We start from the raw sequence: 24,551 nt of genomic DNA on the forward strand, positions 1-24,551 counted from the left end.
ATTAAAAAAAACAACTACGGAATGCCAAGGGACTTCATAACCATTTCATTACTACCTTCCTAATTGCATGTGGTGGAACTGCATAATCAGTTTATTGAAATTGAAATCTTTGGAACTGATTCTCCCTACAGACATTAACAATAAGCATCCTGTGCAATAACACAGTGCTTAATGTAATATAAACATTATATGCACCAAGCTTTAAACATCCCTTGGCTTTGCCTGCTGGAAATGGACATTTTTAACACTCTTGTGTTCTGCCACTGCATTGAATCAAATATCTAATTTACAGACTGCAAAATACAATATTCCCATATTACAATAAATAAAGGAAGACATTCAGAAAACACACACACAATCGGTATGAGGATAAGCAAGACTACATTTAATAAAGTGGAAATAAAGAAGGCTCTTCTAGGAAATCTGAATGGATTTTGATGCACAATATGAAAGAAATTGCTTCTGCTTCCCACTGTCTCCCTGCAAATAACTAGGCTGATACTACATAGTCCGGATCCAACTTACTTCTGCTTAACAAGGGGACTTTACTCTTGTGAACAGCTCCATTCATACAAGCAAAAGTATTTTACTCACGTGTATACCCAGTTATCAATAGGATTGCTTTCTAAAGAAAGACATTCATATTTCAGTTTGCAGGATTTAACATGGTAGCAAGTGATGATCAGACTAAGAAACATTCACCTGCACATTCTCAAGTCAACATTAAGTCACCACACAGAACTCAAAGAAAAATGTTGTACCTTTATCTGCTTTCATTTTTAACAGCAAATAAAGAAAAGCTGAGATTTTATTATTATTACTACTATTACTATTGCAAAGGCATTTGTCCTTTTTAAAGATCAGGAAAAGGTGGGGGGGGTTTTGGGGGGGGGTGGGTGGAACTCTGATTGGTGGGTTTTAATAACATTTTTTTCAGGTGCTTTAAACAGCATAGTTAGAAAAGTCTTTACCAAAGAAGAATTCAAATACTTGAATTAAAGAGGACTAGCTGGCTCCACTAATTTTTCCAACAGTTAAAAAAAGTAGAAACAGAAAGCAGTCCTAGAACAACTTTGAAGAAAGTTGTTTCTTCTTCTCTGTAACTCTGTCATCATGCAGCATCAATGGCATGTGGACCTCTTAAAATGTCAGTGTCAGTCACCTTATCTTCATAAAGACACTGAAAAGATAATTAAGATTAGGGCTATTAGTTCTTGGGACTGTTCAGTTGTCTTGTAGCCTTCCCCTAGATTCAACACTGATGGTGCATAATACTGGGGTGTCACAACTGGTGTGTGACTTTATAACGACAGCCAGCCAGCAGAAGTACCAGCTCTGCTTCTAGAGGGGGGACTCCAGATTTGAGCACAGCATTTTGCAACATCATTTTATACTTTTTAAGAACATAACAAACAGTATTGCACAGTTGTGCAAGGCACCAAACGTAGCATTTGGAGCCAGCTCTGTGCTCGAGCAAAGCCTCCCAACAGACTTGCTCCTACCACAAGGGCTGGACATCACATCACGGGCAAAGGAGATAGCTGGTTAGTGTCCTAAGAACTGTGATGACAAAAAAAATTGAAGACAATTTTAAACATAGAGCGTCCAATCCAATACCACTCAGTACTTTTCAGTGCCAGCACAAGCTGTGAGACATAGCGTCACACAAGCCTGACACTCATTTCAGGCGGAATGGGGGGAAATATTCTTCCATAGACTTGACAAGAGTGTAAATGACTGCAGAGGCCATAGTGCAACACCTTGCACATAGTGTGCTACTTTGATTACTTAAACCTGAGTCTGGCAAAACACTTGAAACGCATAAGCCTCCCAAAGACAGAAGGGCTCAGCAAGGCCAGTGGAAAGACTCCCGTTGATTTGAAAGATGACTGTTGGACAAGGACCATTTGGCTATATGTGAAGTACTGGTTTATAACAGAAAGTTTTGCCTGCTGCCTTTAAAAGAATAGCATGCTAAAAAAGAATTAGAAATGGAAAGAGAAGGGGAAAATGCAGTCAACCAAATTTAACTACACTTCCTCCTCAGTGGGTCCATCCTCAGTTAAAACATCAAACAGTGGGGAAGTACAGTACATTCACGCCAGCTAAAAGCCCACTGAAAGCAATCTAAGAAAGAAGCAAACCAAAATGAATGTGACAAAATATCACAAGAAAAACAACATTAATTCAAGCTTAATGAAAAAGGGATGCAATTTGTTTTGTTGCTCATACTGACTTTTCCGAACACGGCACAAAGTATTGGAAGTAGGCTGGGTACTTTCAACAAGTTTTATTTTATTCAGTAAAAGTTTTACTTATCGAATAAGTTTTGGAAATAACCTGTTTGTCGTAATACATGTGTGTGTGTGCGTATGTATCTCCCCCCTCCCTCTCTCCTTTTTGAGTAAAACTGTCCTCAGATCACCTCATACACAGAAATGCAAGCAGGCTGACTCCTACACAAGTAGAAATACAATTTCCCTCCATCCTTCCCTAGTGTTAGTTTATGCTTCAGCATCATTCTGAAAGGTAAAGAACTACAATAGAAATATTTCTCTAAAAGTCAGTCCCCTAGTGGAGTGGATCTCATCTTTAAGCAAAATTTTGCTTCTGCAGTTTGCAGTAGTTACATGTACCTAGTTGTAAAGGTGAGTTAAAGTACTCAAACTACATTGATAGCTTGTTTTTAAACACCTGTTTACATTCTGTAAATCATATACCTCAAGAAGCTGAAGCATTTGCAGGTTCAAAGCAGATTCAGGAAATTAATTGAAGGGGGAGTTGCAGTTTTGTGACTTGAATCTTTTTTCTACCATCTGAGAAATAAGGAAAAGGCCTGAGTTGCAATGCTCTCCTTTTATTTTGGTATATCCAGCATTTTGCACCCAATCTCTTAAAATCTAATGCTAAAATGTATCTGTAGCTGGCATGGGAAAAGATTTTCAGAGTTGCACTACAAATCAACATATTTTCAAATATACGTGTTCTGGATGGATGAGATGCAGAGAAAAAGTATTTAGGATTGGGAGGATCACGTCTATCACTGGCATAAAAGAGGTGAAATGCACGTGAGTTAATCTTGCTATGGCATAGAAAGCCTATAAAGAAATGAAATTTCTATCAAAGATCACTGCATTCTCCACTGAACTTTCATCATTGAAAAATTAGCATTTACTATTACACGCAGTTTTCAGAAGAGCATCTGCCATGTCTTTCTGTAAGCAATACACCCAGCTGGGAGAAGGGTCCAGCAAGGAGACAGCTAGCCCTGGATTAGGGACATGATGAATTGTATATTCAGCTGCAGACTAGAAATGCACAAACCTGAGCCTGAAAAGGAAGGTCTTTGACCTATTTGCTATGAAACCAACAGACAATTGCCCCGGACTGTAAGATAACTCCTGTTGAGGAGTGCCAGCTTGTCATGGAGGCAGCCGCAGGGGTAAGTCACCCCCGCAGAAGTATCTCATTGCCTGATGGGAGCACATCAGATCAGTGCCCAGTACAGAAAGGCAAAAGCGCTTGTCCCCTTGAGCTCCTCCTGTCCCAGGAGCACACTGAGGCAGGTAGAAATACTTCCTGACTCACCACAAATTCAGTAAAGGGTACTCCCAAGGGAAGCTTGAACTAGATTGGGTTTGGAGCTTGGCAGCAGAGCTGCTAAATAGAAACAACAGCAGCTTTAAATAAAAGCAGTGGTGTGTTAAAAACCCCTGTGCAAAGCCTGTTTACCTGTCTGATTTCTTCATGTTTCTTTCCCTCTCACTTCTCCCCGACTCCCCCCAAATTAAAAAAAAAAAGTAGATGTGAAGGTAGAAGGCAAACCTGAGGCTCTGCCAGACTCCAAAAGCTCATAAAACCTGTAAGAGTTCAACGGCTACTTCTTCGGACTGCAGTATGGTAACTTGCTAACAGGGTTTGGCCAAGCCATATGTTAGTATAGTACTGGGTCTTTAGTGATGGATTTGTACCTGAAAATGGCAACAAGGGGGGAAAGCAGGTTGTTATTAAAATATTCATGAAAGCCTAAGAAGATTTTAAGTGAGAATATAAAAGCAAACAGGTTCTTTGCATTACTCCCATGCTTGAACTCACTTCCAATAGGGCCAGTGAGAGAAGCTCCAACAGACATCAACAGGAACCATATCAAACCCCAAGTCTTACAAACCTGGACGCATACTTTACTTCAGAAGCACTTTCTTGACACAAACGTAGTCAGGAGATGACAAAGAAAACTATGCCTTTTTAAAGCTGTATAGCAGAGCTGGATAATAAAAATGTTTAAGAAAGGAAACAGGGAAGACAGTGCTCTAAATTTCTTTAAGTACAATACACTCTCTATTTCCTTTGTACCAGCTCAGTTCTCCTTTCTATCTTCCTTAGTCAGCGTGCCCAAATTGTCAGGGAGAGTGGCAGCACTTCGACAGGACAGGCCACTAAAGCTGCTTACTATTATCTATTGTCATGATGTGCAGCTACATGACTTGTTTTTCCTACTTTCCCTCTCTCCTACAAAAAGCACAGGCGAGGAAGGAGGAAACTCTGACCAGGACTCGATACTTGGAAAAACTCCATTTTCCTAAGGAACTGATTCCTTTTATTATTATTTCCATTACTGTCTTCAATAAGACACATCACCAGAGGACTCTCACACATCCCTAAGATGCAGAGGCACCAGGCAAGCTCTGGAGGAGAAGGCACATTACTTGGCAGGGACAGAGGACACAAGGCTGCTTCTGCCAGGAGGAAGCATAAGGGCCTCCGGAGATGCTGGAGGGAGCTGCCCGCAAGCCGTGGCACCTAGCCCCAATCTGCAGACCAGGCACTGGTTCCAGAAACACAGGCACTAACTCCTGAAACATGTTTATTCAGTGCCTGACACAACACTTAGCTTGGGCCTCTGGCTGCCACAACAATACAAATACTGCAAAGCAAAAAAAGGCAACAGTGTGAAAGGGACACTCATGGACCAGAATAACAGGCAGCAGCTTTTCTGCACCTACAACATTTTGAAATCACTTAAATTGTCCAGTAGATACTTGACATCAGGCCTGAAAGACAGGCAAATATGAAGTATCTCTCTGATCACAATAACAGGCAGCAAAAGTCAGAAAAGAAAGCCAGGCGTGTTTTGCCCAACTTATGATACAGGATTTCTTGACTACCAGTCCCCATGCTCCAATCACTAATCCTTGCATCCATTAGCTAAGGAAGCTCCATGCATGTAACACTAATCTGATCTTGATGCTGGAAGAAAAACAGATCAATACAGTATTCATAAGCTGATGTATGACTAAAGTATTGATGCAATTTTTCTCATGTGTATCAATGCTTTGCTATTTCTATTTTGTTTGCTTTTCTATGTATGCAAAATACATGCTGTGTTTCTACCTGTTGTATACTCTGCTCTTTCCCATTCTGTAAGAACAAATAAAACGAAGAAAAGGCTTTAACGAAACTCCTGCTCATGGTTGCTTCAGCATTGTAGGGTTCAGTCCCACCAGACACTGAACCATATGTTTATGAACATTTTGGCCCATCTTGGAATTTATTAGTGCCTAGTAGGAACAGTGCCGAAAAATCTTTACCTTTAATTTCCACTATCTAATTTAATATTCCCAGCATCGTTAAAGTTTTCCTTATTTTTCAAAAATACTGTGACTTCTGGGGATAGCTCCATCTTTTTGTCCTGTATTTAGACAGCACCTAGTGCCACGAAACCCCTTGTAAGGAGTGGGATTGCAAAGAGCTGATACAAGAGTCAACCTTCCTGAATTTGACCACAAGGAGTGGGCTAAAAATCTGCATCTATTTTGATATTAAAAAAAAGTGTCATTCTCCTATGTCATTTAATTGCCAGTGCTCTATATACTAATTAAAAATACATTCCCAATTTACTTTTTTTTAAGACACCAAAATTTTGCAAATTTAGTTTTCCCTGCTTGGAAATAAGGATTGCTATAAAGCCTGCATTCCACATCTCTGACATGGGATTCATCTGACCTATATACCCAGGTAGAAAATTTCTGATTCTATGCTATTTTATTTTTATTGAAAAATACTAAAGTAGCTAAAACCAGTCGATGGAATTTCACCAAAACTCCATGTTCAGAAGAGTAAGGGTACATTCAATGTATAGAAGAACACTAATTTCTAACATCCAGAATGAAATTTCAGACCAAAACCAGAACGGGCAAGAAACAGATCAGGCTTCCTAAGAATAGCCAGTGCCCCAGTGGTTTCTGCACTTGGCTGAGTCTGGGAGCACTAAGATCTGATTCAGGACACAGAACTGAGTCTCTCATTTCCCAAGCTGATGTCCCACGACACTATATCCTTGCATTCTCTAAAGTGCACATTCGTCTCCACCTTCTTTTACTGAAATAGCTCAATTTCTTTTCCACAATGGGAAAAAAGCCAGGCCCAAATTCCTTGGTGTTTTAGTGAAGTAAGACTTGAATGTCTGGGTTGGCCCCAGGAGCCCTCAGCGCTCCCGAAGCCCAGCGCATACAGAATTACCCCACGTGTGCTTCAGCATCTTGAACGCAATGTCAGTGCACAACTCAGAAATCCAGGTCCACCTACCAGTTACAGTGGAAAGAAACTGCTTGCAATAGTCCTGGTCTCATGCAAGGCTAGATGTGGTTCACACACAGACAAAACAGGAGGACCAGGATCACCCTCCCATATTGTTTCTATTAAAAAAAAAAACCAAACACCACTATACCCAAGGCAAGCAAAAATTAGCATTTAATTGTGAAAATTAACTGGTGATAATTTTACTCAGAATTGCAAGAAACTGGGAAGTGTTTAACTTTTCAGTGTTGGTAATACCGTCAAACAACTATAGGCTAGTCCTTCAAAACCTACCAAACTCACATCATGCATAAGAATACATAAATATGAGTAAGTATATATGTATTTTTAAGAAATATTGATTTTACATAATGAAATTTCTTTCATCATCTGTTACCTATCCCTATGAAATGTTTATTCCAATAAAGAGATCTTCCCCACACCTTCCGTAGAAGGAAACCGAATTTTTTCTCCACTGCCTCCCAAGCTCTGTAGAGACGGCTGTGCAGGCTCCCTGCAGAGATGACTGAACATGCAGGGTGCTGGAAGCCCTCTTGGGCTTATCCAGTGCATCATCCCTGTTCTTAAAACTGGACCTAAGTGCCTTACTGGGTCACAGCCAAGGGACACTGTATTGTGTGGGGCTGTGAACATCTTTTTGGAGGAACAGCATACTGTGGTTGCCCATTTAGTTAAACCTTGCAACTTTAGCAACAGTTCCTCTGTATGTCAGCAACATTAATAATCTGATGCTGAAGCTACTGGTTGCTTTCCCCTCCAGAGGGGTTTCAATCAAAAGGGAAGAATAGCACTAATATTAATCACTGAGCAGACCGGCTTCTGGGCATACACCGAAATATCTTTATGCAGGACATGAATTCTCTCTCTAATGCTGCATGTGCAGACATAGCTGCTGCCATTCCTATATGAAGTCTCATACATGTCCCACAGACACATCATACAACACAAAACATATAATCTGCCAACAGACATTTCTTTAAGTTTTCTTCCATTGTTCTTTCCTTGGATTTATTATAATCATCATGAATTTATTATAGTCATCACGATATGTATTTTCTTCACTTTCCTGACCAGCTTTCTAATGCTTATAAACACACTAAAATTATATGCAATCCTTCTCAGGTTTTTAGAAAACACTACAATACAAAAAATATAGAACTATAAAATCTAGGTGCATGCTTTATCCATATGATATTGCAAGGCATGACATACAGCTGTCATTCAGATCTTGCCATGTCACATACAAACATTTCATTAATGCATCTCACATCACTTTTAACCTTTAATCCCCTGATTAGCTGACTGATTCAATGGGTAATTATTTGATTCCAGTCTCTCTGCCACAGCAACATGTTCTCCACTCCCCAAAAACATGGAACTTCTATCAAAAGTTAAATTAGCTCAGGATACAGGAATAGAGTATCTTGCTCTAATGGTAGGCTTAAGGTGGAAGCCTTTTAAAACACTCTTATAGAAAAAATGAAGAATGTTACCCTAAAAGGGAGAGTCTTGGCTTCCCGAAGCAACTCATTTTCTACACTAGGAAGTCTGCACTGAAAACACTTTGTCGTCATTACAATTTTATGTAGCGAAAAGATATTTTAAGGTTTTTTTTTTTCCCCTGAAGATTTAATGGATCCCTCCGAGCCTTGCTCAGTTCAGCTCGATCCAAATACACCTGAGAATCAAAAAAACCAACTGCAGTAAAACTAACACCAAGTAGCTACCAGCTGTGATTTTGCAGGCATGTTTGCATGTGCTGTCTTTTACCCTGGAACTGGTACAGCAGGTAGAGACACTGCAGGGTGGCAAGGGGGCAGCAGCCCCCATTAAGGACTGCTCCCACCTCACCTGATGCAAGTGGCAGCAGATCCTCTCTTCCCTGCCCACTCTGCACCTGCGCTGGCTGGGGGCAGGTTCTGCTCCTGTCAGCAGAATTACATCAGTAAGATTATGGACACATGGAAATATTTATGAAACCAAAAACCCATGGTATTCACTGCAAGAGAAGTCTGGCACACAGATAATGAAAAGTTCACCTGTCCTGTTGGCCCATCCATATTTCACCACATCAAAAGACTTAAAGATCCATTGGAGGGGGAACAATATGAGTGAGAAACATAGCTGAGGCCATTAAGCACAAAATTTCTAAAATAGTCTCGGCAGATCGTCATGACTTTATTTTGCACACTCTGTCATGCCAAGTTTCTCAGGCTTTCACTTGAAGGATTAAGACTTTCTCCTGAGATATGTCAGGCCAGGCTCCCATGAATTCCAATTCCAGTGCTAGGGACTCCATGGGACTTGGATAATTTATTATGAAGCTGGCTTCACAGGTCTTTGATAATTTATTACAGATCTCTCAAGCCCGCTTAAAGAGCTGTCCTTGATCAGCCAATTGTCTAAGTTAAAGGAAAAAAAAAAAATTCAATCCTAGGCTGCATAAGTAAGCTGTAATAAGAACTAAACACTTCATGGACACAGAGAGATAAAGACAGCACAGAAACCTCACTCAGCTGGCTGCACTGTTTCAAATGTCTCCAGTGACCACAATACATCACTGCAAGTCCATCTAGGATATTTAGTTTTAATTCTCTGTTAGAGTGTTACACAATAATGAAAGTGATGAAATAACATTAACATGAAGGTTACATGTAGTTATTGAACTAGCTCCTCATTTAAAATTAAATACCATTACTCCAGCAAATAGGAACAAATTGAGGGCACAGTTTGCCATTGTTCCTGCATCCTATGAAGTCTAGAAAAAGTTAATTGACACAAATTTTGAGCAGCTTTTGGACAGATCTGCCGTTTATTGATCATTAAAAAAATTCAAAGGGAAACAATGCAAACATAGGCTTGTAGTTCTAAGGACTATATTTGGGGATTTTGTCAAAAAACGTCTCGTGCTTTGGAACCTAGAAGCTAAAAGGTAACTTAAGTCCTTAGCCTTTAGCTTCTAAGAGGTAAAGAAAAAGGTGTGTCAAGTAAACAAAGAGCTTTTTAATTTTTTTAAATCCATTTTATTTACAATGACTCATGAAACAAGGTGGGAATTTCTGATATTTCGTGCTAATAATGCAGCATGCAAATGATTCTGAGAAATATCTGTGTAGTCTACTCACCTTAAATTGATCTGTCTCTTAATTTCTTTTGGTGAGAAAATGCCATAACAGGTAAGGCCTCTTACTGAAAAAAATGCAACCTTTTATCTTACAAGAACACTCTCAATTACCTACTGCAAGTGAAAGTAGACTCTCTAAAACTACAGGTGCTATTCAGACATGGATCCAGTCTGAAACATCTGAAATTCATTTCACATCATTCTTGCTTCAACAGATTTTGCAGGTGCTGTAAGCATCCAAACCACACAAGCGCAATTGCTGAAGAACTTTCATGAAAGTTACTCCAATCGCTGTGTAGAAAGAAATAGGAGAGAAAGCCTTTGTGTGCACACTCTCTTTCTGTTGCCATCATACTGCAGTATGATGTTTGGTACTCACATGCTGTTTACATTCTTCATTAGGGCATTTCATGAAACCATCACCAAGGTGTAGGATTTTCAGTTCACTTTAGGAAGAAAGAAAGGGTACAACTGAGAGAGGAGGGGTGAAGACAGCATTTGTATGAAGAAAGGCCACATTGCATTGCTACCTTCTTGGATGGGGTGTTCATTCCTGATAGAGTTCAAAGGCCTGGACACAGCTATTTCTTTGAAGATGCAGGAGCTGTGTCCTATTCTTTTCCCAAGCTGTACAGCTTACCACTTCTGTTGTGCAATTACGCCTCCCTCCTGACATCCCATCTGTCAGTAGGGTTCTTTAACCCCTGGAATGAGCTTTTAGTGTTCACACTGAGACTTCAGACATATGAGTCTACCGGGAATTGTCATGATGGGCAATTAGCTTTAAACTTCAGCATAGGGTAATATTTTCCAGGCATTTCACATCTCCAGTTCAAATGCGTATACCATCACTAAACTAGTGTTTCATGATGAGGATGTGTAGAGGGAGGATTAACACCATCACCGTGTCCCACAGAGCTTCAGACTGCAAGAACGCAATTATTGTGCACAGGTATCTTTGGTCCTTTCCTACTGGGGGAATGCCTGTCTACTAATAATCTTGGAAAAACTCATATTCCACTCAGAAGAAGCCTGTCTGCTTCTGTAATGTTGCCAGAAGTGCAAGTAAGCAGCCTAAGTCTTTTCTGACTCTCTCCCCTCTGCGACTAGGTTACTGTGTACATTAAAGTTTTTTCTCCCTCCCTCCCTCTTCACAAAGCTTATGAATTAAAGGAAGGAGCCATGGAGGTGTGATAACTTGCCTCAGAGTCCCTAGGCTGCATACAGCACAGCAAATCTTGCCACTGCAGCTGCCACAGGCAACAACAATCCACCAGCAATATCTACACCGAACTTGGGTGGAAAGCTTTTATGATACAACTGTAACCTTGGAAAAAAAAGTAAACAAAAACCCCACAAACACAGCTCCTCCTTGCTCTCCCTCAAAACCAAGGTGCATGGCAGCTTTTTGCTGCTGATCACCCTGGGGTGCTCGGGCTGCCCGGGATCATCGCACATCGTATCAGCACGTGTGGGAGCACAGCCTGCCGGCACGATCGCCAGCGATGCTCACGCTCGGCAGCCAGCAGATAAACAAAGCAGCAACACCCACTATCAAAATGTCAAATACCTATAACCTCTAACACAACATAAAGATTACAGCAAACAAAATGGACATCTAAGAGGCAAAGAGCTGTAGGAGCAGAGGAGAGAAGTGATTGTGAGCACGGAGCAGGTGAGAATGCTTTCCTGACACTGCGAATAGTGCAGAAACACAGGGCTGACATGTTGTGACTACGAGTTACCAGTAAGGTATGCTTTTTACAAACCCAGGCTCCTTCCTCTTACGGTACTTCAGAAAACATTATCAGGTTTGCAATCAGCCTAAAAGCCAAGCGTGACTTGTGGGTCAGCTCGGACAACTCAGCAGCATTAAGAACAAGTCTCCCCTCCAAATACTCCGGAGCAATTTGCCCAGATATTTCAGGCACTCATTAGGCATTTGTTTCCAGCACGCATGGCAATTATTCCAGCCAGCTGAAGATTTCATAATGTAAAATCTTTTGGATTCTGACACACCAACAAAAGGCCAACAGCTAAACTACAGATGCAAAACTGGAGCTCAATAAAAATGATTCCTGAAATGCAGACTATTTTCAAGTTATATTAGCAAAGAACCTCTTAATTGCTGTCTTTATCGGTATTTTTACCATCTGAACTATAGCTGCTACATGACAACAGGCTATATATACCCTGCATGAGCCAGATATGCTGGGTACCAGAAGGTGTGGGCCTAATTCTGCTTTCCTGATATATTCCCTATTTCAAAGTCAGTAACACTCTACTCCACCATCTGGGTTTGCCTGCTGGCAAAACCACCTGCAGCTGATGCGGATGACCATGTCCCTCTGCCAACCAGCCTCCCTCTGCTCCTGGCCTGGCAAAGCTTCCCAGTACTTGCAGTAACTTTTGTAAGCATTCCCCCATGCACACGTGGGGAGAAAATCCCGATGCCCTGAAACAAGAGAGAATTTGCACGGCAGGAGGGGGCTGCTGCACACACACAAGTTTCTGACAATGAAGAGGTTAAAGTTCTGCAAGTGTTTGCTAGAGTGAGGAGTATTGTCAGCAAAAATAAAAGAAATTATGTTAGAAGCAGATGGAGCGAATAATTTCCCAACCTTTGCTACATAAACACAGAGTCTAAAGGCTTCGGGCGACTTTTACCCTGGACGCTGTTTTTGTCAGATCAATGACAAGTCACGTTAACAGCGGTGTTTAATTCTATCAATATGTGACCAATTGTGTTAGATTGTTTGGCCATTGATTTCACTTAGTGCTACAGTTGAGCTCTGAAAGGAACTGCTTTCCCCTGCATTACCACACATGGTGACAAATGCCCAGCGCTGACTTTCGCTCCGGCATGCACAGAAGCTCTACTTTAAAAAGCCAGACTGCTTACATGCTGGGAGAATACAGCATTACAGTCATATTCATGTTATTCTTTATTTATTTTCTGAATCTCCAAGTCATGCCATGCAATCCTATTTAGGTTTGAAAGAGGACATTCACAGAAAACAGCTGAGCAGACAATATGACAGACGACAATCTGGCCGCAGGAAAATGATAAGGCAGACCTGGGAAGCTGCACAGTGGAGGAAAACAAAACTGAGAAGGCTAATTCCTTTCGTATTTACTGTGAGTGGGCCACATCCTGAAGCGCCCGCCTCAGGTTCTAGCACTGTTTGCTAAGGCAAACTCACCTTGTGCACAAGAGTTTTGACCAACAATGACTTAACTGCAGTGGTCTTTAGTGTATCATATTTGCCATGGAAACCCCCTGCACCAAATTCCTAATAGGGGTTTATACGGGGCTCGTACGTCTGCCACAACACATACAGCTCTCAGGCTGAGGCTTAAAGAAGAAATTCAGTGTTTGGCTACCCTTTCTCCTGGGTAGAAATGAAGAAGTTCTTAATTAAATACCTATTAAACTGAGTTTATTTGAAAAAAAATAGCAAAACCACTCATGTAAATACCATTTTTTTAAGCAATATTCTTCCTCCCAGTATCCTCTGAAACTACAGAGATTTCAAATGACACAAAATAGCCCAGAAATCCTTAGGTTCTCACTAGCAACAGGGTAAATCACTACACATAAGATAAAGCAAATTTTAACTTAAGCTGCTTTTGACAAACCCCTATTATTTAAAGCATATGACATAATGGAAAGATAATATTCTACATGGTTCGGGTTTACACATCTTAAATATTGCACCTTTCAAGAAAAGTTATGTTGCCTCCGGGTACCAGGCTTATAATTTCGTGGCACCCTACGCAAATCTGCGCCAACAGTCAGCATACCTGTAAGAGGGAGCCATGTTACAGAAAGCCTGGCTCTTCATAGGACCTTAGTGACAATTTCTAATTTTAAGTAATTCCACCTGCATCTCTCTCCCGAGTCATCTTTGTGATTAAAACTGCCCTGATCTCAAACCCCAACACATACATTTTTATTTAGCCATCTTCTGATAGTTTTTCATGTAGAGATTACCTAACTTAAGTGGGTCTTGTAGCTTCCACGTGCTCATTCACCATCTCCAGAGGTGCTCCTGGGGCACGAGTGATGGGACATGCCAAGGCTCCGTGGGGAGCTCATAGGGGTTTGCACAGGGAGTTCAGCCAGGCAGCATCCTGGGCTGGGGACTGTTTTCCCCCCGGCTGGGCGTACGTAACTCCTGCTATGTAAATTCCACTGCTAACGCTTGATGGTCTTCTGCGTACCAGCAGCTTGGGGCATGCCGGCAGGTGCAAGCATACAGTACACAAATCCATTAACTGTTCTCCCAATTTACAGCTTTGCAGTTTTACGGCACATCAGGGCTGCCACCAAGGCTGTCAAACCCGATGTTCGCAAAAATCAGGAGTTAGGCTCAAAGTCTTGAGGAGATAACAAATCACGCAGTTTCTATAGAAATACTAAGTGACCAATTCTTTGCTTTTTCAGAGCATTTAGATACTGTTTTCTGGCATTTCTCCCCAGAAAGAGAAATATATTTTGATGTTCCTTATGAGATTTTTCTGTGAATCTAAGAAACATTGCTACATTGCAAAAACCAAACCAAAGCAAAACCAACATAAGATTTGCAGTAATATGAGTCTTATTTGATTCTAATTCTTTCCTCTTGCCCTGCTGAAAACGATGCTTCAGAAGATTTCTATAGCATTTACTAGCCACCTTGAAGAAGCAGTACTTGCCTGGATGACAGTAACATTGGACCAGGAAAACAAACATGACAGAGATTCTCTGGACCCCTCATACACAGACCTTATGTGGCCTCAATCAATACTTGACTTTGAGTCAGAAAAACATTATAGGAATCAATTAAGATGATGAAATTCATTGTATTTTACCCATCTTCCTAAAGGAAGGAGGCCTATTCATTCTCTTGCTGAATTATCAAGCAAGGATCTGCCAAAGACACCACACTGGATGGAGTTAAGTATAAGCCTTGGCAGCAAGGAAAGCTTCGGTGGGACCTGTCATTTGAATAGTCTTATATTTCGGCAAATATGTTATTCTGGTTTACTTTTTACATGTTGCTTACAAGTGCATTATGAATTTTTTGTTGATCCACCTGCGATAAGCTTATTCTTTAAATTATTTAACTATATTTACCAAAAAGAAAAGAACAAAAGAGAGGAAAATAAACACATACTGCTAGCTGATTTTAAAAGTGAAGAACAAACCAAAAATATTTTTTCAAAACAAACAACCCCAAGAAACCCTGATGAAAGCTACAAATAACTATTTGGTGCAATCCCGCTCCAAATAAGATACATACCAAACACTCTAAAAGCTTAAGTCAAAGAAAGAGTGCATTTATAAAACACAGAAGTCTCATAGGGACATTTTCCACTTATCTCAGAAGTCCAGGATCAACCCCAAAGTAAAGGCATGCATTTGAAACACAGTGCAGCTGCCTTAATTGAAAAAATATACAAATACATACATTCCCAGAAGGACTCAACTCTGCTCTCTCATTGACCTGCATGCCATTATTAAAGGTGGGGAAAAGGCTCTCCAACTTGCATCCAGCTCCACTGAGTTGGCAGGGAAAATTTCTGTTGATTTCAACCTTGTCTAACAAGCTTCCAAACTAACAGCGTTCATTTCTAAATCTAAAGGGAAGGAAAAGTGCACTTATTCATGTCTGTTCCATCACCGCTGTGAGAGAGATACAGCAGAGAGTTTAATTTGAGTGTATTGCCCATCCTCTCCCTCCTCCTGAGCCACCTGGGAGGACAGCACCCACAGGCCACTCTTAATTAAGATGGTCAGGAGGTGTGCGCATATTAAAACAGCACAGTCAGTGGGCTGTTGTGTACAGCTTCCTAAAGCCTTTAGCCCTTGTGCGCCTTTACAGCGCTCAGCTTATCAATTTACTTGCAAATGGCTCCCTGAAGTATTAACCCAGGTTAATTATTCGTCAAATATGATTATGCAGTGGTAATGTAAAAAATCGGAAATGCGGGATGGAATTTTTCACTCCAGCAGTTTGGCAATTGTGGCAGCTGGTGGAGAAGCTGGAGTAATTACCAGCCCATTCCAGCTGGTGGATCAGCACTCTGGTTCAGGGCGGGTGGGGGGAAGAAAAAGCAATAAAGAACCAGAGGAGCGGGAATATGAGCCGTGCCAATCGACGTGGGGAAAATTTCACAGCTGCTGGTGGTGATAAATGAGAGACGGTGGCCCTACTTCTAATCAATACATGTAAATGCTACTCATTACAGCTTTTATACACACTTCTCAATTAGCCTTTCCTCCCACTGGTAACAAGGAATGTCATGCTTTCTGGACTGTGAAAGTGGTTCGGCAGTAAGTTCACCTGCATCGGTGAGACGCAGGAACAACACTCGCAGCTCAGCCTGGCAGCAGGTGGTAGCAGTGGAAGTCTAAATTCCTCCTGTAATGTGAACTAAATGAAATCCCAAGTGTTGTCATTTAATTAAATGTTTTTTTTAAATACCATTTCCTCTTTCTTGCTGCTAGCATAACCCAGTTCCAGACACACTCCTTTGCCTCCCCCCAAGTCTTTCAAAGTAGTGGTGGTGGGGAACAACTAGCTAAGATAAACATTTAGACCTGTAAGACCCAACTAACTTTGCCCTGTGAAAAACAAACACATAAAAAGAGACTAAATATTAGTCCTGCACCCTAATAAAGAAAGTGTCTTTTTGCAGAGTTAGGAGTTTCCCTGCTTCATTTCCTCCTTATCAAAAAGGTTATGTGCTCCCATTCCCCCCCGCCCCCAGCCTCCATGTGCCATTTGAAAGTAGAAAGCAAGTGAGATTACCCCACACAACAGCACCTCCTTTCTTTGCAGAGGAGAAAATCATCACCACCCACTCTTTTCTGGGAGTTCAGCCCAGCAGAGGCCCAGGCACTGCATGAGCTCACCACAGCCATCCTCCTGCAGTTCCTGGTGCCATGTTATGAAGCTCCCCAAAGCTCACCTTGCATCTGTAGTGGCTGTCTCTTGACAGAGGCCAGCAGAGAGCTGAACTCTAAATGGAAATACATCACTAGGTCCCACCCCAGGATATATCTTTCATCACAAGGCTTACACTTTTTGAAGAGTCACTAAGTCTGCTTGCTTCTTTATTAATCCTAGAAGCTATAGACCAAATAACAAAAAAAGAATCAACACTGCTAATTTTTCACAGAGTCCCCAGTGACCATGCATAGCCTTGACAGTCACCTTGCTTTACTGAGACTTACAGTATTTAATGCTTCCCTGAAGGTCCTGTTGTGGGAGTCAAGTGAATACAGAAAACTAGTTTTCCCTCTTCCTTCTCCCTGCCACCTCACAAAAAAAAAAAAAAAATCTTGTCTTGTCATGGTTTTAAAGGATAGAAACGTGAATATAAGAACCATGGAGCCTCAAAATCCAAGAAGCAAGAAATTACTATTAAAAAAACCCCAAACCTGTGATTTTTATATTCATGATTTTTGGAGTTGATGGTCCCAAGGTGATTCGTCTGTTAACACATCCTGCTCATGTGAACAAATACAGACTACTTATCTTAGAATCTTATTCTTAAGGGTACACAATCACTATATATTTCTGAAAATGCAGCCACACATGTTTTCCTTCAACTTAAAGAGTAAAATACTCCAATTTCACCACCTAAGGCCTGGTTCATCTATCATCATCAACTGGATTCTTCATGCACATCCAAGAGCAGTATCTGACCCTGCAATCTAACTCACACATGTAACCTTTCCACTTGAAAAACTACCATTGCACTTTGTGGGAACAATGTGCAAAAAAGGCCACAGGACAGGATCTTCAATACATCCTTAGTTGTTAGCTAATTTTTCCACCTTACAGAGAAGTCAGAGGTGAAAGTAAAGTTTTCTAAGCACCATTAAGTACTATTAATCCAGAATTTTAATTAATTTTGAGACATCTGCTTTGCAGACTTCTTTTGAGTGTCACAGACCATGTAACATGCTGTTCAGAACTTCAGTACTCAGGCTGCTTACGCATTCAGCCAGAGTTGTAATACATGTGGCTGGGTGCATTCTTGCCTTCCTCTCAAGCACAACGCATTGTAGAAACACCATGCAGTTGTGTAAAACTGAATTTTTGCAACTAAACAGGGAAAACGTATGATGTGAGGTATTACGACCAGGCACATTGCTGGTCTACTACTACCAGAGATGTGCCTGATTGAACCAACATGTGATGGTTTGGGAGCATATACGGTGCTAACTGTATTTAAACAGTTTGCCTGAATACAAATGTAATTCTAGGATCTTTAATCATAACTCACTTAACTGGCTTATTTAAATTTACTTTAAATTTTTCTTCTTTGCTGATAGGTGAATATGGCCAAATAAGGCTGAATAATCTCCACACAAAGGGCTAATTTGGCCCTTTGCGCTAGTTTAGCTACAGAGACCTTTCAAAGCTGCACTAGAAGTGGGACATGCACAATCCCACACTCAGACAAGCCCCAAGGCACCCTGCGATTAGGAGGCAGCAACTCCCTGGCAAGAGGTTAGAGCCAGCAATAAGGACACTTTCTCAAAGCAGGGAGTCCTGCCAAGCCATCAGTGTCAAGTTGTTATCTAGAGAATGGCTACTCCAGAGGTCCGTAAATCAGCTGCCTCAGCTAACGCTCTCTCCTGCTCCTCTTGTCATCGTTCTCAGAGAGATCTTTATGTTCAGTGCAATCAATTTTTATAAGCCCAAAGTATTAATTCTTCATAGCAAAACTTAATCCAAGTCTATGTAGTTGCACAAGCAGCTTGCCACTTTTAGGAACACAAGCTTTTACTACAATAAGGCCCTCAAAGCGTTTGGATTAACAATGACCCACCATACTTTCTGTCCACTGGATGCATCAATATTTACTTACTACTAACACAACATATTTCTGATACACACATTCAATGCAATATGATACACACATTTGATGCAATGTTTTTTAAAATCTTGCTGTTACTGATACTCTAGTTTATATAGAGCCAACAATATATGTTGGCTTTTTCTGTGTGTATTACATGAACATATTTGTAATTATACATAATCTTATTTGTTTCCCTAAGCATATTATCATGGACCTATAACTAATTTTGTTTCATAAACCGAGCTATGCTTCTGTTATTTATTAAATGTGTATGTGTGCATTCTTTTTACATGTTGATAGAAAAATGAGTGAGGAAGAAGAGGTGTCAAAGGAACACTGCAGATAGAATCCACAGGCTATGAGCTGTAGCAAGATGTTTTAGATAATGTTTCACATGTTTTTAAGTGTAGTTTTACTTCTAGAAATACATTGTTGATATTGACAATGTATCTGCTCTTTCTATTGGACACTAAAGCATACATTTGCCATCCTGAATAGGTGACTCCCCACACTTCCATACTTTTTTGGTGATCCCATTCTGTACTGCCTTAAAAACACAAGATTCTGTGTTTTTCTCCCTGCCTGCTATAAGTCCTGTAGGATATTATAGAGCATTGCTATTTCTTGTCGCTACAAGTCACCTTGCGCTATGCTAACTTGCCAATGGCATTGTTTCAACTCATCTACTTTACACACCCAGGATTTGCACTTTTCTCAACTTCCATATTAAAAAGAGAAAAAAATTAAAAGAAATCCTCAAAATAGAGGCTTCTGCTTTAAAATAATTGTGCAACGTCCTCTGAGTCTACAGTATACTTGTTCCAGACTTTGAACCTACTCTGATACGCTCAGATCCAAGATGCTAATATGGAAGCACCACAGATATGTTCCCACAAAGTCACCCATCATTGGGCAAATACCAACATTGCCTCTGGTTTGGGACACCCTTCCAGGATTCATCAATTATCTTAGGATTACTAGACCACAGCTGGACAGTTCTGGCCCCTCTGAAAGTGTTAAAGGATGAGGAAAACCGGGATGCTCTAGACCTGTTCTACTATTCTCCTATTCAACACAAATGGTCTTTCTGGAAATAGAAAATACAGGATTTTCTTTCCTTGTTTTCAGTGGATTTGTTTTTCTAATAAAAATTATTTAAAAAAAAATAACAAAGGAAGGTTGCTTTCAGGACTGCTAACGCAGCCAATACAATTTTCCCTATATACACATGTGCTGGAAAAATAAACACCCCTGTACAAATTAAAACAATATTTTTCCACTGATTTTGAAGATACCAGAGCTGGCTACAATTTCCTAGTGCTTACAAAAATACGCAAACACAAAATCAACAACCTAAACACAGTAAAAGTTATTCTAGTTTTGTTGCCCATGCTTGACAGACATAACTATGTCCTGTTATTCCACATGCCTTAGTGAATTTGAGAACTTTCCCTTAATTTTCTTGAATTGTGTCCTTTTTACTCTTCCCCTGTCAACTATCTTGACATTTCCTAAATTTCCTGTAAAACTTTCTTTGCTATGTGCTCCCCGCTCTTCAATAAATAATCGCTAGTCTTTCACCAAGCAAATAAATCCCTGAGTTTTCTCAAGTTATTCTGAAGTATGGACATGAATCGTTCTGCCCCAAGATAAGTTTAAATATACTGTTTGTCTCCCCCAGGTATCTAAGACACTGCATTTATTATGCCTGCAACTATGTTATTTTATAACTTATCCAAAGGCTGAATCCTTGCTTGCACGAACACAGATCACGGGAACAGAGCATACGAGAAGACATGGTGCATGCTCGCTTTTGCAAAAGCTGTTAATGAGCTGTACTGAAATGGTAGCTGTCACTTTGCATTGGATCAGAGCAATCTGTACAATGTAAGGAAATTAAAAGCTCCCAGTGGCAATGGATCCTGTTTCAGTCATTAGCTGCTAGGGAGTGACAGAGACCATTCAGAGGACCAGCCCCCCGTGAGGTTCTTTGGTCCTCAGGGGATTCACTGCTAATGCTGTTTTATGCCCCACTTCTTTGTGATGCAGAGTGAGCACAAATGAATTGCTATTTAATTTATTTATTTAGGTGCAGCTAACATTGCAGGGGGGAAAAAACCCCACAAAACATGGATGCATTAATCTAACAATCAAGATGGCCACACAAGACATTTGGTGAATGCCTATAGAATACCTACATGGATGCGTGTGCGGTAGATACATTATAATACAATGAATACCAAATATATACTTCCCAGTCCTTTGCTATTTTCCTTTCAAGTAGGTCCACTGAGACTGAATTAGAAAAGCAAAACCTCCATTAAGTCTTATTTCAGTATGAGACATATGGGAGAAATATCTATCTATCTATATTTTAACAGAGAGTCTGAGAATATTTGCTTCAATCTTTGTGTTTCAAAAGAGAACGAATCAGGCAGAAGGACAGAAGGTTACAGATTAGTCCTGGTCATTGCTCAAAGAGTGTGGGTTATAAATAATAAAGGAGAAAAGGGTGAAGGACACTAAAATATAACTTGGGGCCCACAATGGAATAATCAAAGCAATGAATCTAATTTCAGCTTAAAAATACCAAGCAACTTTGGATTGCATGTGTCTGTGCTGGTCTTCTGAAATATAGGAACTGATACACTAACACACATGCCATCCACACACTTTTAACAAGTTCCGTAAGGAAAACAAACTAAAGTGTAGATGACAGGAATATTTGTGTGCGTGCATGTGTATGTATGTATACCTGTATGCATATATAAATTTATAGTCCATATACATTCTTTAAAAGTTCCATGCTAAGCAGAAGACAATCAATTGTCTTGCTAATGTACAATAGATGACAAGCAGTTTATACATACCGGGGTATATGTATGTATATACGCACATATTACATATACACACCTACACATACAAGCATAATTTTTTGTCTGTTAGAGAACTGTTTTTAAAGGGCAATAGGTGGGGCTAATCCTGCAAACCTGCCGTATGATGGTTACAGATCTGACATACTTGCAAGATGAGGCGTATTAGGCGAAAAGCTGCAAGGTGCTGAGAGGCAAATATCTTCAATACACACCACTTCTCCCTTGCGGTGAGAGGGCTCTGCGCTGCTGAAGAAGCAGTCGCCCTCTGGCAGGATCAGCTTCGAAAGGGTCTTTTGCAAGATTGGTTTTTAGCCAGATAACTCAGTGTCAAAATGAGGCAAGGAAGAAAAGAATCACTCAGTGAGCACCTTTAAAATTACGAAAGGTTCTGAAAGATAATTTTCTCCAGCCTCTTGGTTCAGAAGCTTCTAGGTCTGACCCCTGTATCTATTGCTATAAGGGAAAAATCACACTGCTCCTCCAGGATCAGGCCATCTGTTTACCCAAAGTATAAGGTTTCCTAAAGATGACCACTGACTACAGGAGATTAAATTTACAGACAACGCTGGGGCTAAGGCAATTTTCCTCCTTCATACATGTCCTGAAAATATACTTAGTGTTTCACGTGCTCAAGCAAATGAAGAGCCACAGCTTTACTCAGATCACTAGGTCAAAAAAAAAAACCAGATTGTACGCAAGCATGTAAAAATGGGGAAGTACTAATATAAAGTTTATCTGGGCTTTAGGGGTGCCATCTCCTAACCCTGATGTGATCAATGATGCAATTTTAATGTCCTAACACAAAAAAGCAAACTGAGGCAGTGCAGATAGGATCACACAGCACAGGACTGGGACTTCTTGCTTCCCCATGCAGGTCAAGTGAGAAGGCATCAGGGATCTGCTGTGCAGACTAGTCACTACCATGTGGGTAACATGCATTTTTCTAGGGTATTTTGAAATTATTTACTCCATAGAGTAGTTTCTGGACCACAGGAAGGAGTAATTTTCTTCAGTTACTATTGGCTGGTTCTTCTGTATTTGTTTTCTCTGTTTTTATCTTCCGCAACCTATCCCTCACCAAACCTGCTCTCTAGATGCAGCGCTTCGTGCCAGAGCAGCCACATAATCACAGACAAGCAATGCCAGAAGTCCTGCTCAGTTTCTCCACACCTGAGATGAATCACACTGGTGGATACAAGCAAGACCCCTCCAGTAATTTTGTGGCCAGCGACTAACAAGGCTGAGTGTGAAAAAGGTCGTTTCTCAATAATAAGAGACAAATTTGGACAGATTTTAATGGAGGTATTTAGAGGATACCACCCTACCAAATTTTGTTCCAGTATACAAGGAGACACAAACAAGCTAAAATAAATTAACAATACTAGGCAACATGTATTTCCCTGCTGTTAGTTCAGGAAATGGTTGAATCATCATTGTTGCAGGCAAAAGTTACCCTCAGGCAATCATATGACATGGAAAAATTTTAGTTTGAAGTTTAAAACTTTAAGACTGGAGCTTATTAACGTCATGAAAACATGCTCTTACAGTGGAAGGTATCAGGCAGGCCTTGCTATATGAGTTTCTCCCAGTTCTTATGACACAGAAAAAGTTTCAAAACCATTCTTGGCTAAATTTGCTTCTCAAATCAAACACACATATACCTGTACACCCATTACTATTACAAGAATCTTGTACCCTTGCTGCAAGTTCTAATTACATGCCATAGTAGTCAACAGAAGGCTAATCTCACACATACACAAACACACACAATTTAAGACAAAATCTGAAAAAGAAAATTGCTAGATTTCGACAAATGTGAAATTGTACAAATGTCAGTACGTGTAACTGTAAATAAAATAGAGAAGAAAAAGGCTCAAAATAAAGGTCAGTGAAAGCTGAAATTCTCTCTCCTAGGCATAATACAGTATATAAAGTTATTACCAGGCCTTCCAGGACTTGCACAACTTTGCCCCTTCTTACATCTCATCTCTAGTTGCTCATGACCTCTGCTTTGCCAGTCCAACTTACCTTTCCACTATCTAAGGTGTTTATATAGCCCCCATTAGTGTAGTACAGGAAAAAATCTCACAATCTTTTAATGTTTTTATCATTGTGAGACAGGGACAAGTTATTATCCCTACTTTGTACAGAGGGAAGCTAGGCAAAGCAAGGATAAGGCACATTTTTTTACCTGCTTAAACTTTACCATTAAGCTAAAGTGCTTGGAAACTCTGAGGATAAAGTCCGCATAGACATATGAAGCTGCCTTAATTTATGTCCCTTCACTTCCTTCTTTTTTTTGTTCCTCCCTAATCATTTTGAGGGTCCCCCATTCCATATCTAATTTCAAAAGTGACTACCACAGACAGTGCCTAAAACACAGTGAAAATCAATGGAAGTTAACCTCTTAAGACCTTACAGACCAGATTTTTAAAGGTTTTTAAATACCTGGCTCTCATGCTTCAATAATCTGGACCTAAATGACTCCCCAAAAAACAGATGAGCTCTTGCCATGCCTACAAGGGCAATGTTTTAATACCTGTAAAATTTGGGCTGTGCCCACCAGTGTCATAGGAAGTGTGAAAAGTGTGAAAAAGCTGTGACTTGAACCCTGGACTCTTAAATCCTTCAGGAAGACCTTCTTTGAGGCACTATCTTTTTCTCTGTTATCTGTCAAATTAATTCTGTTCACTGAAGCAACTGCCCAAAGCTGGGAGCTCACTCATTCATTCCTCTGCCAAAAAACCTCTTTATACGAATTTCTGGCTAGCTGACTGCTACTGACTATCTCTGAAACTTCGAGTTCAAGTGAAATAATGTCATTCTTCCCTCCTCCCCATCTAATTAATTTTAAGCTTCCTCTAAATTTTTAACAGTGTACTACAAATTTTTTTTTCCCCTACATGGATTTGCACTACAAATTTTGAGAGCGCAAGGCTGAGGTTGTAACTACAGGGCACAGAAAATGGGAAACATATTTGGTGAGCAAGAAGGTGCCTTAAGAGCGTGACAAAGAAACAAAACACGCCCTTGCTGCTTCTGTTTAAATGATTGGTAAAAGGGGAAAAAAAAAGGCCATTTCCAGTATCATCATC

The 24,551-nt window shown here is 40.4% G+C and overlaps 1 protein-coding gene across 1 annotated transcript in view; it reads right to left on the reverse strand.

Moving 5' to 3' along the window:
- Positions 1-24,551, reverse strand: part of POU6F2 (POU class 6 homeobox 2) — a 319,101-nt gene that overhangs the window by 207,467 nt on the left and 87,083 nt on the right. The gene's annotated exons all lie outside the window — the stretch shown is intronic.

Source organism: Phaethon aethereus, assembly GCF_964289735.1.
Source record: "Phaethon aethereus genome assembly, chromosome: 2".
NCBI lineage: Eukaryota > Metazoa > Chordata > Aves > Phaethontiformes > Phaethontidae > Phaethon > Phaethon aethereus.